Source organism: Oncorhynchus mykiss, chromosome 1, assembly GCF_013265735.2.
Source record: "Oncorhynchus mykiss isolate Arlee chromosome 1, USDA_OmykA_1.1, whole genome shotgun sequence".
Lineage (NCBI taxonomy): Eukaryota > Metazoa > Chordata > Actinopteri > Salmoniformes > Salmonidae > Oncorhynchus > Oncorhynchus mykiss.
In genome coordinates, this window is record NC_048565.1 from 59,612,875 (window position 1) to 59,626,252 (window position 13,378).

General features: G+C 36.8%; 1 protein-coding gene across 1 annotated transcript in view; it reads left to right on the plus strand.

Annotated features, from left to right (window-relative positions):
• cxcl12a (chemokine CXCL12a) overlaps nt 1-13,378 on the plus strand; it is a 38,591-nt gene that overhangs the window by 23,211 nt on the left and 2,002 nt on the right. The window lies entirely within an intron of this gene.

Genomic DNA, 13,378 nt, shown 5'->3' on the forward strand with positions numbered 1-13,378 from the left:
CAATAGTCATTTACAACATTATCAATGTCTACACTGTATTTCTGATAAATTTTATGTTATTTAATGGACAAAAAAATAGCTTTTCTTTAAAAAAAACTATATACATATACAATATTTTTGACCACTACAGTAGTTACTTCACAATAGTATCATAATTAACTGAGTAAAAAGAAGGAAGCTTGTACATAATAAAACTAATATTGCAAAAAAATGTGGCAAAGCAATTAACTTTTTTCCTGAAGTGTTATGTTTGGGGCAAATCCAATACACCACATTACTTACACAGTACCACTCTCCATATTGTCAAGCATAGGGGTGGCTGCATCATGTTATGTGTATGCTTGTAATCGGTAAGGGATAGGGAGTTTTTCAGGATAAAAAATAAACAGATTGGAGCTAAGCATAGGCAAAATCCTAGAGGAAAACCAGTCTGCTTTCCACCAGACACTGGGAGATCAATTCACCTTTCAACAGGACCATAACCTAAAACACAAGGCCAAATCTACATTTACCAAGAAGACAGTGAATGTTCCTGAGTGGCCAAGTTAAATGTTTTACTTAAATCTATTTGAAAATCTATGGCAATACCTGCAAATAGTTGTCTAGCAATGATCAACAACCAATTTAACAGAGCTTGATGAACTTCGAAAATAATAATGGGCAAGTGTGGAAAGACTCAAAGCTGTAATAGCTGCCAAAGTTGCTTCTATAAAGTATTTAGTAAGCGGTGTGAATAACTATGTAAATGAGATATTTCTGTAGTTCATTTTCAATAAATGTGCAAACATTTCTAAAAACATGCTTTTCATATTGTCATTATGGGGTGAGTAGATGGGTGAGAAAAATAATATTTCATGCATTTTGAATTCAGGCTGTAACAAAACAAAATGTGAAATAAGTCAAGGGATATGAATACTTTCTGAAGGCACTCTAGCTGCCAGACACAGATCAGCATGCAGACTACTGTACTATACAAGCAGAGAGGCAGACAGTGTACAGCTCTTACACACCGTTGTGGGTGTGTTGGAGAACTGGACTGCTCAACTCCTTGAGAATGCCTTTGTTCGAGAAGAATTGGATCACTAAAAATCAAATGAACTCTGCAGGTGTTTCTCTGTTGTGTGGGTATTGAAAAAAGGAGGTTGGTTAGACTATTTTCTCCCATGCTTCTGGTGCATGGGTGCGCTCTTGGCCAAGAGTGAAGAGCTACTTGTAGTGGGTACGCCAGTCAAAGCAACGTATATGTCCAGAGTATCTAGTCATTCTATGGAGTTAACTGGCTACAGAGAGAGATATTTAACTGGGTCCTGAGCAGTAATGGTGCGTTGATAAAATCCCTGGAAAGCCAAACCAGGAAATAAATTGCCATACTACATCCTATGTGGTGATAATTGCGTAACCTGTCAGTTCATATGCCTTGCCACCATGATAGCCAAGAACAAGATACAATTCAACCACACCTATGTTTCCTCACAAAACCAGAGAGCAACATCTGTCCGTTGAAGTCTAGAAAGCACATTGCATGTAACATGTTACATGACCTACAGCATGGTCAAGTAAGTCAATGTTTCCGAGATTTTCGGACTCCTAAACAACTATTGATTTACAACAGAGTTACCGCAAGTAGCAAAGAAAACAGTAGCTGCCTCCACTAATTCCAGCACCAGTTTCAACTTTAACATTTCAACATCATCATATTATCTTTGCTTAGTCTAATACAGTGACAACTAAAATATACCAAAAAACAATTTAGTCCAATCAACATAAGCTAAATATTAAGTAGCAGTCCATGGTACTGATTTCTGTGTGTGCACGCGCGTTCAAGTAGAAAAACAAGTTCACTCACCCTACTTGTAGAGAAACGCCAATACCATCCGCCTTTCTTTCATGTTGCCAAAACTATCTATGATTCTACCATACTGTACACACTTTTAGTTTTGGTTGTCCTAGGCCTAACTTCCTTTCATGGGCAACGATGAGCCAGCTGGTTAACACTAGCCTAGTACATCTAGCTACATATTGAACTTCCATCCTCTCAGGCAAGGAGCACAATGTATGAATTCATGGTTGGATCAGAATCACCATGATAATCATTGGCCAGTATGGAGAATTAAGTAAAACCACAAGTCAAAATCCCTATCTCCATCCATGGCTAATTTATGTAAGGGAATACCCCCCTGATTTGGACAAAAACAAATGGCGGTATATTGGCATTGGACAAACCATATACACGATGGTCAATACCACCCAATTTGGCGTTGATTCATGCAAAGTATATTGCAAATGCCATATGGCAATTGCCAATTGTAACACTTCAAAATTCCAATAGGGGGCGTGTGCGTTCCACCGGGGCATTTCATATTGCAAATGGCACCCAAGTCAACATCCAAAAGCCAAATTTTGAAAAATGACATTTTTAAAAAAAAACTTAAAAACCCTTAAAAAAGTGCTTTCTGGACCTTTTTTCGAAATTCTTTCGAGTTTTTTGTCAATTACACATGGGTAAGTACTGTATGAGTATACTTTTGTCATCATATATATATATTTTTTAAGTACATGCGCATAAGGCATATGTTTTGTCCATTTGCAATATGATTTCATAGGAAGTCAAAAGTCAAAAGTCAAAAATGTCAAAATTTGGTAAAAAACTTCACACATCCTTAAAAAAGTGTTTTCTGGACCTTTTTTCAAAATTCTTTCGATTTTTGTGTCAATTACACATGTATAAGAACTTTATCAACATACTTTAGTCATACTTTATTATCATATATATATATTTTTTTTTACTTGTGCATAAGGCATATGTTTTCTCCATTTGGAATATGATTTCATAGGAAGTCAAAAGTCAAAAGTCAAAAATGTCAAAATTTGGTAAAAAACTTCATACATCCTTAAAAAAGTGCTTTCTTGACCTTTTTTCAAAATTCTTTCGATTTTTGTGTCAATAACACATGTATAAGAACTTTATCAACATACTTTAGTCATGCTTTATTATCATATTTTTTTTACTTGTGCATAAGGCATATGTTTTCTCCATTTGCAATATGATGTCATAGGAAGTCAAAAGTCTAAGTCAAAAGTAAATATTTTCCTCCGTGCAACTGATGATCTAAAATGTGCAACAAAATTTTTTGGATTTTTTTTGTTTATGTTTCCTTACTTTTTCAAAGTCACTGTGCATTTGCAATATGTTTTAATGGGCAGATACCATCACGAATTTGTCATGCTCAAAATTCAAACTTTACTTTGCTCAAACTATACCTTGGTCAACTTGTATTACATATTTCTTTTTGTTTTACTTGTGCATAAGGCATATGTTTTCTCCATTTGCAATATGATGTCATAGGAAGTCAAAAGTCAAAGTCAAAAGTAAACATTTTCCTCCGTGCACCTGGTGATCTGAAATGTGCACCTGGTGACCTGAAATGTGCACCTGGTGATCTAAAATATGCAACTGGTAACCCAAAAAAAAAATTTTGGGATGTTTTTTTGTTTATGTTTCCTTACTTTTTCAAAGTCACTGTACATTTGCAATATGTTTTAATGGGCAGGTACCATCACGAATTTGTCATGCTCAAAATTCAAACTTTACTTTGCTCAAACTATACCTTGGTCAACTTGTATTACATATTTCTTTTTGTTTTACTTGTGCATAAGGCATATGTTTTCTCCATTTGCAATATGATGTCATAGGAAGTCAAAAGTCAAAGTCAAAAGTAAATATTTTCCTCCGTGCACCTGGTGATCTGAAATGTGCACCTGGTGACCTGAAATGTGCACCTGGTGATCTAAAATATGCAACTGGTAACCCAAAAAAAAAATTTTGGGATGTTTTTTTGTTTATGTTTCCTTACTTTTTCAAAGTCACTGTGCATTTGCAATATGTTTTAATGGGCAGGTACCATCACGAATTTGTCATGCTCAGAATTCAAGCTTGTGATCTAAAATATGCAGCTGGTTACCCAACATTTTTTGGGATGTTTTTTTGTTTATGTTTCCTTACTTTTTCAAAGTCTCTGTGCATTTGCAATATGTTTTAATGGGCAGGTACCATCACGAATTTGTTTATCGAATTTGTTTATGTTTCCTTACTTTTTCAAAGTCACTGTGCATTTGCAATATGTTTCAATGGGCAGGTACCATCACGAATTTGTCATGCTCAAAATTTTTTAGATGTATTTTTTTTTGTTTCCTTACTTTTTCAAAGTCACTGTGCATTTGGAATATGTTTTAATGGGCAGGTACCATCACGAATTTGTTTATCGAATTTGTTTATGTTTCCTTACTTTTTCAAAGTCACTGTGCATTTGCAATATGTTTCAATGGGCAGGTACCATCACGAATTTGTCATGCTCAAAAAATTTTAGATGTATTTTTTTTTGTTTCTTACTTTTTCAAAGTCACTGTGCATTTGGAATATGTTTTAATGGGCAGGTACCATCACGAATTTGTTTATCGAATTTGTTTATGTTTCCTTACTTTTTCAAAGTCACTGTGCATTTGCAATATGTTTCAATGGGCAGGTACCATCACGAATTTGTCATGCTCAAAAAATTTTAGATGTATTTTTTTTTGTTTCTTACTTTTTCAAAGTCACTGTGCATTTGGAATATGTTTTAATGGGCAGGTACCATCACGAATTTGTTTATCGAATTTGTTTATGTTTCCTTACTTTTTCAAAGTCACTGTGCATTTGCAATATGTTTCAATGGGCAGGTACCATCACGAATTTGTCATGCTCAAAATTTTTTAGATGTATTTTTTTTTGTTTCCTTACTTTTTCAAAGTCACTGTGCATTTGGAATATGTTTTAATGGGCAGGTACCATCACGAATTTGTTTATCGAATTTGTTTATGTTTCCTTACTTTTTCAAAGTCACTGTGCATTTGCAATATGTTTCAATGGGCAGGTACCATCACGAATTTGTCATGCTCAAAAAATTTTAGATGTATTTTTTTTTGTTTCTTACTTTTTCAAAGTCACTGTGCATTTGGAATATGTTTTAATGGGCAGGTACCATCACGAATTTGTTTATCGAATTTGTTTATGTTTCCTTACTTTTTCAAAGTCACTGTGCATTTGCAATATGTTTCAATGGGCAGGTACCATCACGAATTTGTCATGCTCAAAAAATTTTAGATGTATTTTTTTTTGTTTCTTACTTTTTCAAAGTCACTGTGCATTTGGAATATGTTTTAATGGGCAGGTACCATCACGAATTTGTTTATCGAATTTGTTTATGTTTCCTTACTTTTTCAAAGTCACTGTGCATTTGCAATATGTTTCAATGGGCAGGTACCATCACGAATTTGTCATGCTCAAAATTTTTTAGATGTATTTTTTTTTGTTTCCTTACTTTTTCAAAGTCACTGTGCATTTGGAATATGTTTTAATGGGCAGGTACCATCACGAATTTGTTTATCGAATTTGTTTATGTTTCCTTACTTTTTCAAAGTCACTGTGCATTTGCAATATGTTTCAATGGGCAGGTACCATCACGAATTTGTTTATCGAATTTGTTTATGTTTCCTTACTTTTTCAAAGTCACTGTGCATTTGCAATATGTTTCAATGGGCAGGTACCATCACGAATTTGTCATGCTCAAAATTTTTTAGATGTATTTTTTTTTGTTTCCTTACTTTTTCAAAGTCACTGTGCATTTGGAATATGTTTTAATGGGCAGGTACCATCACGAATTTGTTTATCGAATTTGTTTATGTTTCCTTACTTTTTCAAAGTCACTGTGCATTTGCAATATGTTTCAATGGGCAGGTACCATCACGAATTTGTTTATCGAATTTGTTTATGTTTCCTTACTTTTTCAAAGTCACTGTGCATTTGCAATATGTTTCAATGGGCAGGTACCATCACGAATTTGTCATGCTCAAAAAATTTTAGATGTATTTTTTTTTGTTTCTTACTTTTTCAAAGTCACTGTGCATTTGGAATATGTTTTAATGGGCAGGTACCATCACGAATTTGTTTATCGAATTTGTTTATGTTTCCTTACTTTTTCAAAGTCACTGTGCATTTGCAATATGTTTCAATGGGCAGGTACCATCACGAATTTGTCATGCTCAAAATTTTTTAGATGTATTTTTTTTTGTTTCTTACTTTTTCAAAGTCACTGTGCATTTGGAATATGTTTTAATGGGCAGGTACCATCACGAATTTGTTTATCGAATTTGTTTATGTTTCCTTACTTTTTCAAAGTCACTGTGCATTTGCAATATGTTTCAATGGGCAGGTACCATCACGAATTTGTTTATCGAATTTGTTTATGTTTCCTTACTTTTTCAAAGTCACTGTGCATTTGCAATATGTTTCAATGGGCAGGTACCATCACGAATTTGTCATGCTCAAAATTTTTTAGATGTATTTTTTTTTGTTTCTTACTTTTTCAAAGTCACTGTGCATTTGGAATATGTTTTAATGGGCAGGTACCATCACGAATTTGTTTATCGAATTTGTTTATGTTTCCTTACTTTTTCAAAGTCACTGTGCATTTGCAATATGTTTCAATGGGCAGGTACCATCACGAATTTGTCATGCTCAAAATTTTTTAGATGTATTTTTTTTTGTTTCCTTACTTTTTCAAAGTCACTGTGCATTTGGAATATGTTTTAATGGGCAGGTACCATCACGAATTTGTTTATCGAATTTGTTTATGTTTCCTTACTTTTTCAAAGTCACTGTGCATTTGCAATATGTTTCAATGGGCAGGTACCATCACGAATTTGTTTATCGAATTTGTTTATGTTTCCTTACTTTTTCAAAGTCACTGTGCATTTGCAATATGTTTCAATGGGCAGGTACCATCACGAATTTGTCATGCTCAAAATTTTTTAGATGTATTTTTTTTTGTTTCCTTACTTTTTCAAAGTCACTGTGCATTTGGAATATGTTTTAATGGGCAGGTACCATCACGAATTTGTTTATCGAATTTGTTTATGTTTCCTTACTTTTTCAAAGTCACTGTGCATTTGCAATATGTTTCAATGGGCAGGTACCATCACGAATTTGTCATGCTCAAAAAATTTTAGATGTATTTTTTTTTGTTTCTTACTTTTTCAAAGTCACTGTGCATTTGGAATATGTTTTAATGGGCAGGTACCATCACGAATTTGTTTATCGAATTTGTTTATGTTTCCTTACTTTTTCAAAGTCACTGTGCATTTGCAATATGTTTCAATGGGCAGGTACCATCACGAATTTGTCATGCTCAAAATTTTTTAGATGTATTTTTTTTTGTTTCCTTACTTTTTCAAAGTCACTGTGCATTTGGAATATGTTTTAATGGGCAGGTACCATCACGAATTTGTTTATCGAATTTGTTTATGTTTCCTTACTTTTTCAAAGTCACTGTGCATTTGCAATATGTTTCAATGGGCAGGTACCATCACGAATTTGTCATGCTCAAAAAATTTTAGATGTATTTTTTTTTGTTTCTTACTTTTTCAAAGTCACTGTGCATTTGGAATATGTTTTAATGGGCAGGTACCATCACGAATTTGTTTATCGAATTTGTTTATGTTTCCTTACTTTTTCAAAGTCACTGTGCATTTGCAATATGTTTCAATGGGCAGGTACCATCACGAATTTGTCATGCTCAAAATTTTTTAGATGTATTTTTTTTTGTTTCCTTACTTTTTCAAAGTCACTGTGCATTTGGAATATGTTTTAATGGGCAGGTACCATCACGAATTTGTTTATCGAATTTGTTTATGTTTCCTTACTTTTTCAAAGTCACTGTGCATTTGCAATATGTTTCAATGGGCAGGTACCATCACGAATTTGTTTATCGAATTTGTTTATGTTTCCTTACTTTTTCAAAGTCACTGTGCATTTGCAATATGTTTCAATGGGCAGGTACCATCACGAATTTGTCATGCTCAAAATTTTTTAGATGTATTTTTTTTTGTTTCTTACTTTTTCAAAGTCACTGTGCATTTGGAATATGTTTTAATGGGCAGGTACCATCACGAATTTGTTTATCGAATTTGTTTATGTTTCCTTACTTTTTCAAAGTCACTGTGCATTTGCAATATGTTTCAATGGGCAGGTACCATCACGAATTTGTCATGCTCAAAAAATTTTAGATGTATTTTTTTTTGTTTCTTACTTTTTCAAAGTCACTGTGCATTTGGAATATGTTTTAATGGGCAGGTACCATCACGAATTTGTTTATCGAATTTGTTTATGTTTCCTTACTTTTTCAAAGTCACTGTGCATTTGCAATATGTTTCAATGGGCAGGTACCATCACGAATTTGTCATGCTCAAAATTTTTTAGATGTATTTTTTTTTGTTTCCTTACTTTTTCAAAGTCACTGTGCATTTGGAATATGTTTTAATGGGCAGGTACCATCACGAATTTGTTTATCGAATTTGTTTATGTTTCCTTACTTTTTCAAAGTCACTGTGCATTTGCAATATGTTTCAATGGGCAGGTACCATCACGAATTTGTTTATCGAATTTGTTTATGTTTCCTTACTTTTTCAAAGTCACTGTGCATTTGCAATATGTTTCAATGGGCAGGTACCATCACGAATTTGTCATGCTCAAAATTTTTTAGATGTATTTTTTTTTGTTTCTTACTTTTTCAAAGTCACTGTGCATTTGGAATATGTTTTAATGGGCAGGTACCATCACGAATTTGTTTATCGAATTTGTTTATGTTTCCTTACTTTTTCAAAGTCACTGTGCATTTGCAATATGTTTCAATGGGCAGGTACCATCACGAATTTGTTTATCGAATTTGTTTATGTTTCCTTACTTTTTCAAAGTCACTGTGCATTTGCAATATGTTTCAATGGGCAGGTACCATCACGAATTTGTTTATCGAATTTGTTTATGTTTCCTTACTTTTTCAAAGTCACTGTGCATTTGCAATATGTTTCAATGGGCAGGTACCATCACGAATTTGTCATGCTCAAAAAATTTTAGATGTATTTTTTTTTGTTTCCTTACTTTTTCAAAGTCACTGTGCATTTGGAATATGTTTCAATGGGCAGGTACCATCACGAATTTGTCATGCTCAAAAAATTTTAGATGTATTTTTTTTTGTTTCTTACTTTTTCAAAGTCACTGTGCATTTGCAATATGTTTTAATGGGCAGGTACCATCACGAATTTGTCATGCTATAAAAATCCTGCAGGAATGTGAAATTGACTGGCCCGATGAACTCGGGATGGCTTTGCAGTGATTCTGGGTCATCTCAATCGCTCGTTTGGGTTGATTTCAGAATGTCGCTTTTGGTGATGTTTTTTCACTATAGAATCATATTGCAAATGTACAAGAGTCAAGTGGACAAGAGTCCATCAGTCAATTAGATATCATTCTGACCACCAAACTGATACAAACTGACACCAAACCCACTTTTTCCAACTCGTTTAGTAGCCAACTATTACATACTTCAGAGCTGGCCCAAAATTCACAACGCCTTCGGTACAAACCATAAAAAAACCATAAAACACGTAGTTACGTTCTAGCTGCGGGTCCATTTCTTATGTTATGTGTTGGCCTAGCTGAGGCGACCCCGAATCCCAAGTTTCGGCTCGATAGGTCATTTGGTGTCCGAGAAAAACCCTAATTGGTGCTGAAAATCCACTATTTTCCATGACTTGCTACGGGGTCCTTGAATGAGATATCGGACAGAAACGTTGGGGTCTGTCTATATGGGCCGAGACGTTCGCAATGCACCTAGTCTTGCGACTCTGGGACATTTCTAAATGTCGTCATTTTCGTGATGCAAAAATGAATTGAAGTTATTTCAAATGTACGAGGCTGTTTCTCGGTCCGAGAACCTTCTAGAGCCACGTAACTCACCACGCACCATCTACGGGAGGTCTAGAACAGGTTTCTAAAGTTTCGGAACTCTAGGTCCGACCGTTCTTTTTTAGCTCCAACAAAGCTAACTATTGGAGCCACTGTCTGTCTCTACGCACCCCAATACGTCCCTCCATCCTAGTTGTGTTTTAGTGCAATTTTTTTTTCCTTTGATTTTTTTTGGGAAAAATGACTGATTTACAGTTCATGGGGGTTGCCTAATCACACATATGAAGTTTTGGAAAGATCAGACTTTTTTAACCCTTCGAAACAGCCCCTGAGACACCAATTATGGCACTTCCGGTTGGCACAGGAAGTTATAAATCAACACATATCCTCATTGGGGTATGCTGTTACAGAATCCTGAGTTTTAAGTCCTTACGTTAAGAATTGACTGATCTACACAAGGTTGAATGCACTATGTCTATCAAACTGCATGCAGTGTATGGGTAAACACTTTTAGGGGCATTTTAACCACTTCCGGTTGGTCCAGGAAGCTTAGAATCAACACAGGTAGACCTCATAGTGGCCTGATGGACTGGTACCGAAGACAGGTTCATACGGCATTCATAACCCACATAGGCCTCAGGTTGAAATTAGGGGTGCAGGCAATGTATTCCTATGGGGAGAGATGACACTGTAATCTGTGAGATCAAAAAACACTGTTCTACTGTGAAGGGTTAATGCCACACGGTCAAGGTTAGGCTTGTTGAGATCGGGAGGACCTTAGGAACATTCAAGTGGTGGAATTTTTCTTCTCACCCTAACGGTTCTCTCACTGTCACTCAAAAGCAAATGACATTGTGGTGCAGGCTTCATTTTGGGCCTTCTATTCTAATGGTTGCTGCGCCTAGACCGAGCGAGCTACGGTCAAGCGGGATAGCTCGTTGAACTCAGAACAGTCTGGAGACTATGGTGATGCCATTTTTTGTGTTGATTTCAGAATGCCATTTTGGTGATGGTCCCTCTCCGTTTAAACATATTGCAAATGTACAAAAGTCAACTAGCAAGTCAGTGTCCATCAGTCAATTAGATGTCATTATGACACCAAATGGATATCAATTGACACCAAACCCACTTTTTCCTACTCATTTAGTAGCCAACTATCACATATGTCAGAGCAGGCCCATAATTCACAGCGCCTCTAGTTGAAAACATAATAAAAAGGTAAAACACATAGTTACGTTCTAGCTGCGGGTCCAGTTCGGACATTATGTGAAGTCCTATGTGAGGCGACCCCGAATCCCGAGTTTCGGCTCGATAGGTCATTTGGTGTCCGAGAAAAACCCTAATTGGTGCTGAAAATCCACTTATTTCCATGCCTTGCTACGGGGTCCTTGAACGAGCTATCGGACAGAAACTTTGGGGTCCGTCTCTATGGGCCGAGCCGGTTTCAACGCACCTAGCCTTGCGTCTCTGAGACTTTTCTAAACGTCGTCATTTTCGTGATGCAAAAATGAATTGAAGTTATTCCAAATGTACGAGGCTGTTTCTCGGTCCGAGAACCGTCTAGAGCCACGTAACTCGCCACGCACCATGGCCCGGAGGTCTAGAACAGGTTTCTAAAGTTTCGGAACTCTAGGTCCGACCGTTCTTTTTTAGCTCCAACAAAGCTAACTATTGCGGCCACTGTCTGTCTCTACGCACCCCAATACGTCCCTCCATCCAAGTTGTGTTTTAGTGCAATTTTTTTTTCCTTTGATTTTTTTGGGGAAAAATGACTGATTTACAGTTCATGGGGGTTGCCTAATCACATATATGAAGTTTTGGACAGATCTGAATTTTTTAACCCTTCGAAACAGCCCCTGAGACACCAATTATGGCACTTCCGGTTGGCACAGGAAGCTATAAATCACCACATGTCTTGATTGACATGGCCACTTACAGAATCCCGAGTTTTAAGTCTTTACGTTAAGAATTGACTGATCTACACAGGGTTGAATGCACAATGTCTATCAAACTGCATGCAATGTATGGGTAAACACTTTTAGGGTGATTTGAACCACTTCCGGTTGGTCCAGGAAGCTTAGAATCAACACAGGTAGACCTCATAGTGGCCTGATGGACTGGTACCGAAGACAGGTTCATACGGCATTCATAACCCACATAGGCCTCAGGTTGAAATTAAGGGTGCAGGCAATGTATTCCTATGGGGAGAGATGACACTGTAATCTGTGAGATCAAAAAACACTGTTTTACTGTTAAGGGTTAATGCCACACGGTCAAGGTTAGGCTTGTTCAGATCGGGAGGACCTTATGAACATTCCTATGGTGGAATTTTTCTTCTCACCCTAACGGTTCTCTCACTGTCACTCAAAAGCAAATGACATTGTGGGGCAGGCTTCATTTTGGGCCTAATATTCTAATGGTTGCTGCGCCTAGACCGAGCGAGCTACGGTCAAGCGGGATAGCTCGTTGAACTCAGCACAGTCTGGAGACTATGGTGATGCCATTTTTTGTGTTGATTTCAGAATGCCATTTTGGTGATGGTCCCTCTCTGTTTAAACATATTGCAAATGTACAAAAGTCAACTAGCAAGTCAGTGTCCATCAGTCAATTAGATGTCATTATGACACCAAACCCACTGTTTCCTACTCATTTAGATGCCAACTATCATATATGTCAGAGCAGTCCCATAATTCACGGCGCCTCTAGTTTAAAACATAATAAAAAGGTAAAACACATAGTTACGTTCTAGCTGCGGGTCCAGTTCGGACATTATGTGAAGTCCTATGTGAGGCGACCCCGAATCCCGAGTTTCGGCTCGATAGGTCATTTGGTGTCCGAGAAAAACCCTAATTGGTGCTGAAAATCCACTTATTTCCATGCCTTGCTACGGGGTCCTTGAACGAGCTATCGGACAGAAACTTTGGGGTCCGTCTCTATGGGCCGAGCCGGTTTCAACGCACCTAGCCTTGCGTCTCTGAGACTTTTCTAAACGTCGTCATTTTCGTGATGCAAAAATGAATTGAAGTTATTGCGAATGTACGAGGCTGTTTCTCGGTCCGAGAACCATCTAGAGCCACGTAACTCGCCACGCACCATGGCCCGGAGGTCTAGAACAGGTTTCTAAAGTTTCGGAACTCTAGGTCCGACCGTTCTTTTTTAGCTCGAACAAAGCTAACTATTGCGGCCACTGTCTGTCTCTACGCACCCCAATACGTCCCTCCATCCAAGTTGTGTTTTAGTGCAATTTTTTTTTCCTTTGATTTTTTTTGGGAAAAATGACTGATTTACAGTTCATGGGGGTTGCCTAATCACATATATGAAGTTTTGGACAGATCTGAATTTTTTAACCCTTCGAAACAGCCCCTGAGACACCAATTATGGCACTTCCGGTTGGCACAGGAAGCTATAAGTCACCACATATCCTCATTGGGGTATGCTGTTACAGAATCCTGAGTTTTAAGTCCTTACGTTAAGAATTGACTGATCTACACAGGGTTGAATGCACTATGTCTATCAAACTGCATGCAGTGTATGGGTAAACACTTTTAGGGGCATTTGAACCACTTCCGGTTGGTCCAGGAAGCTTAGAATCGACACAGG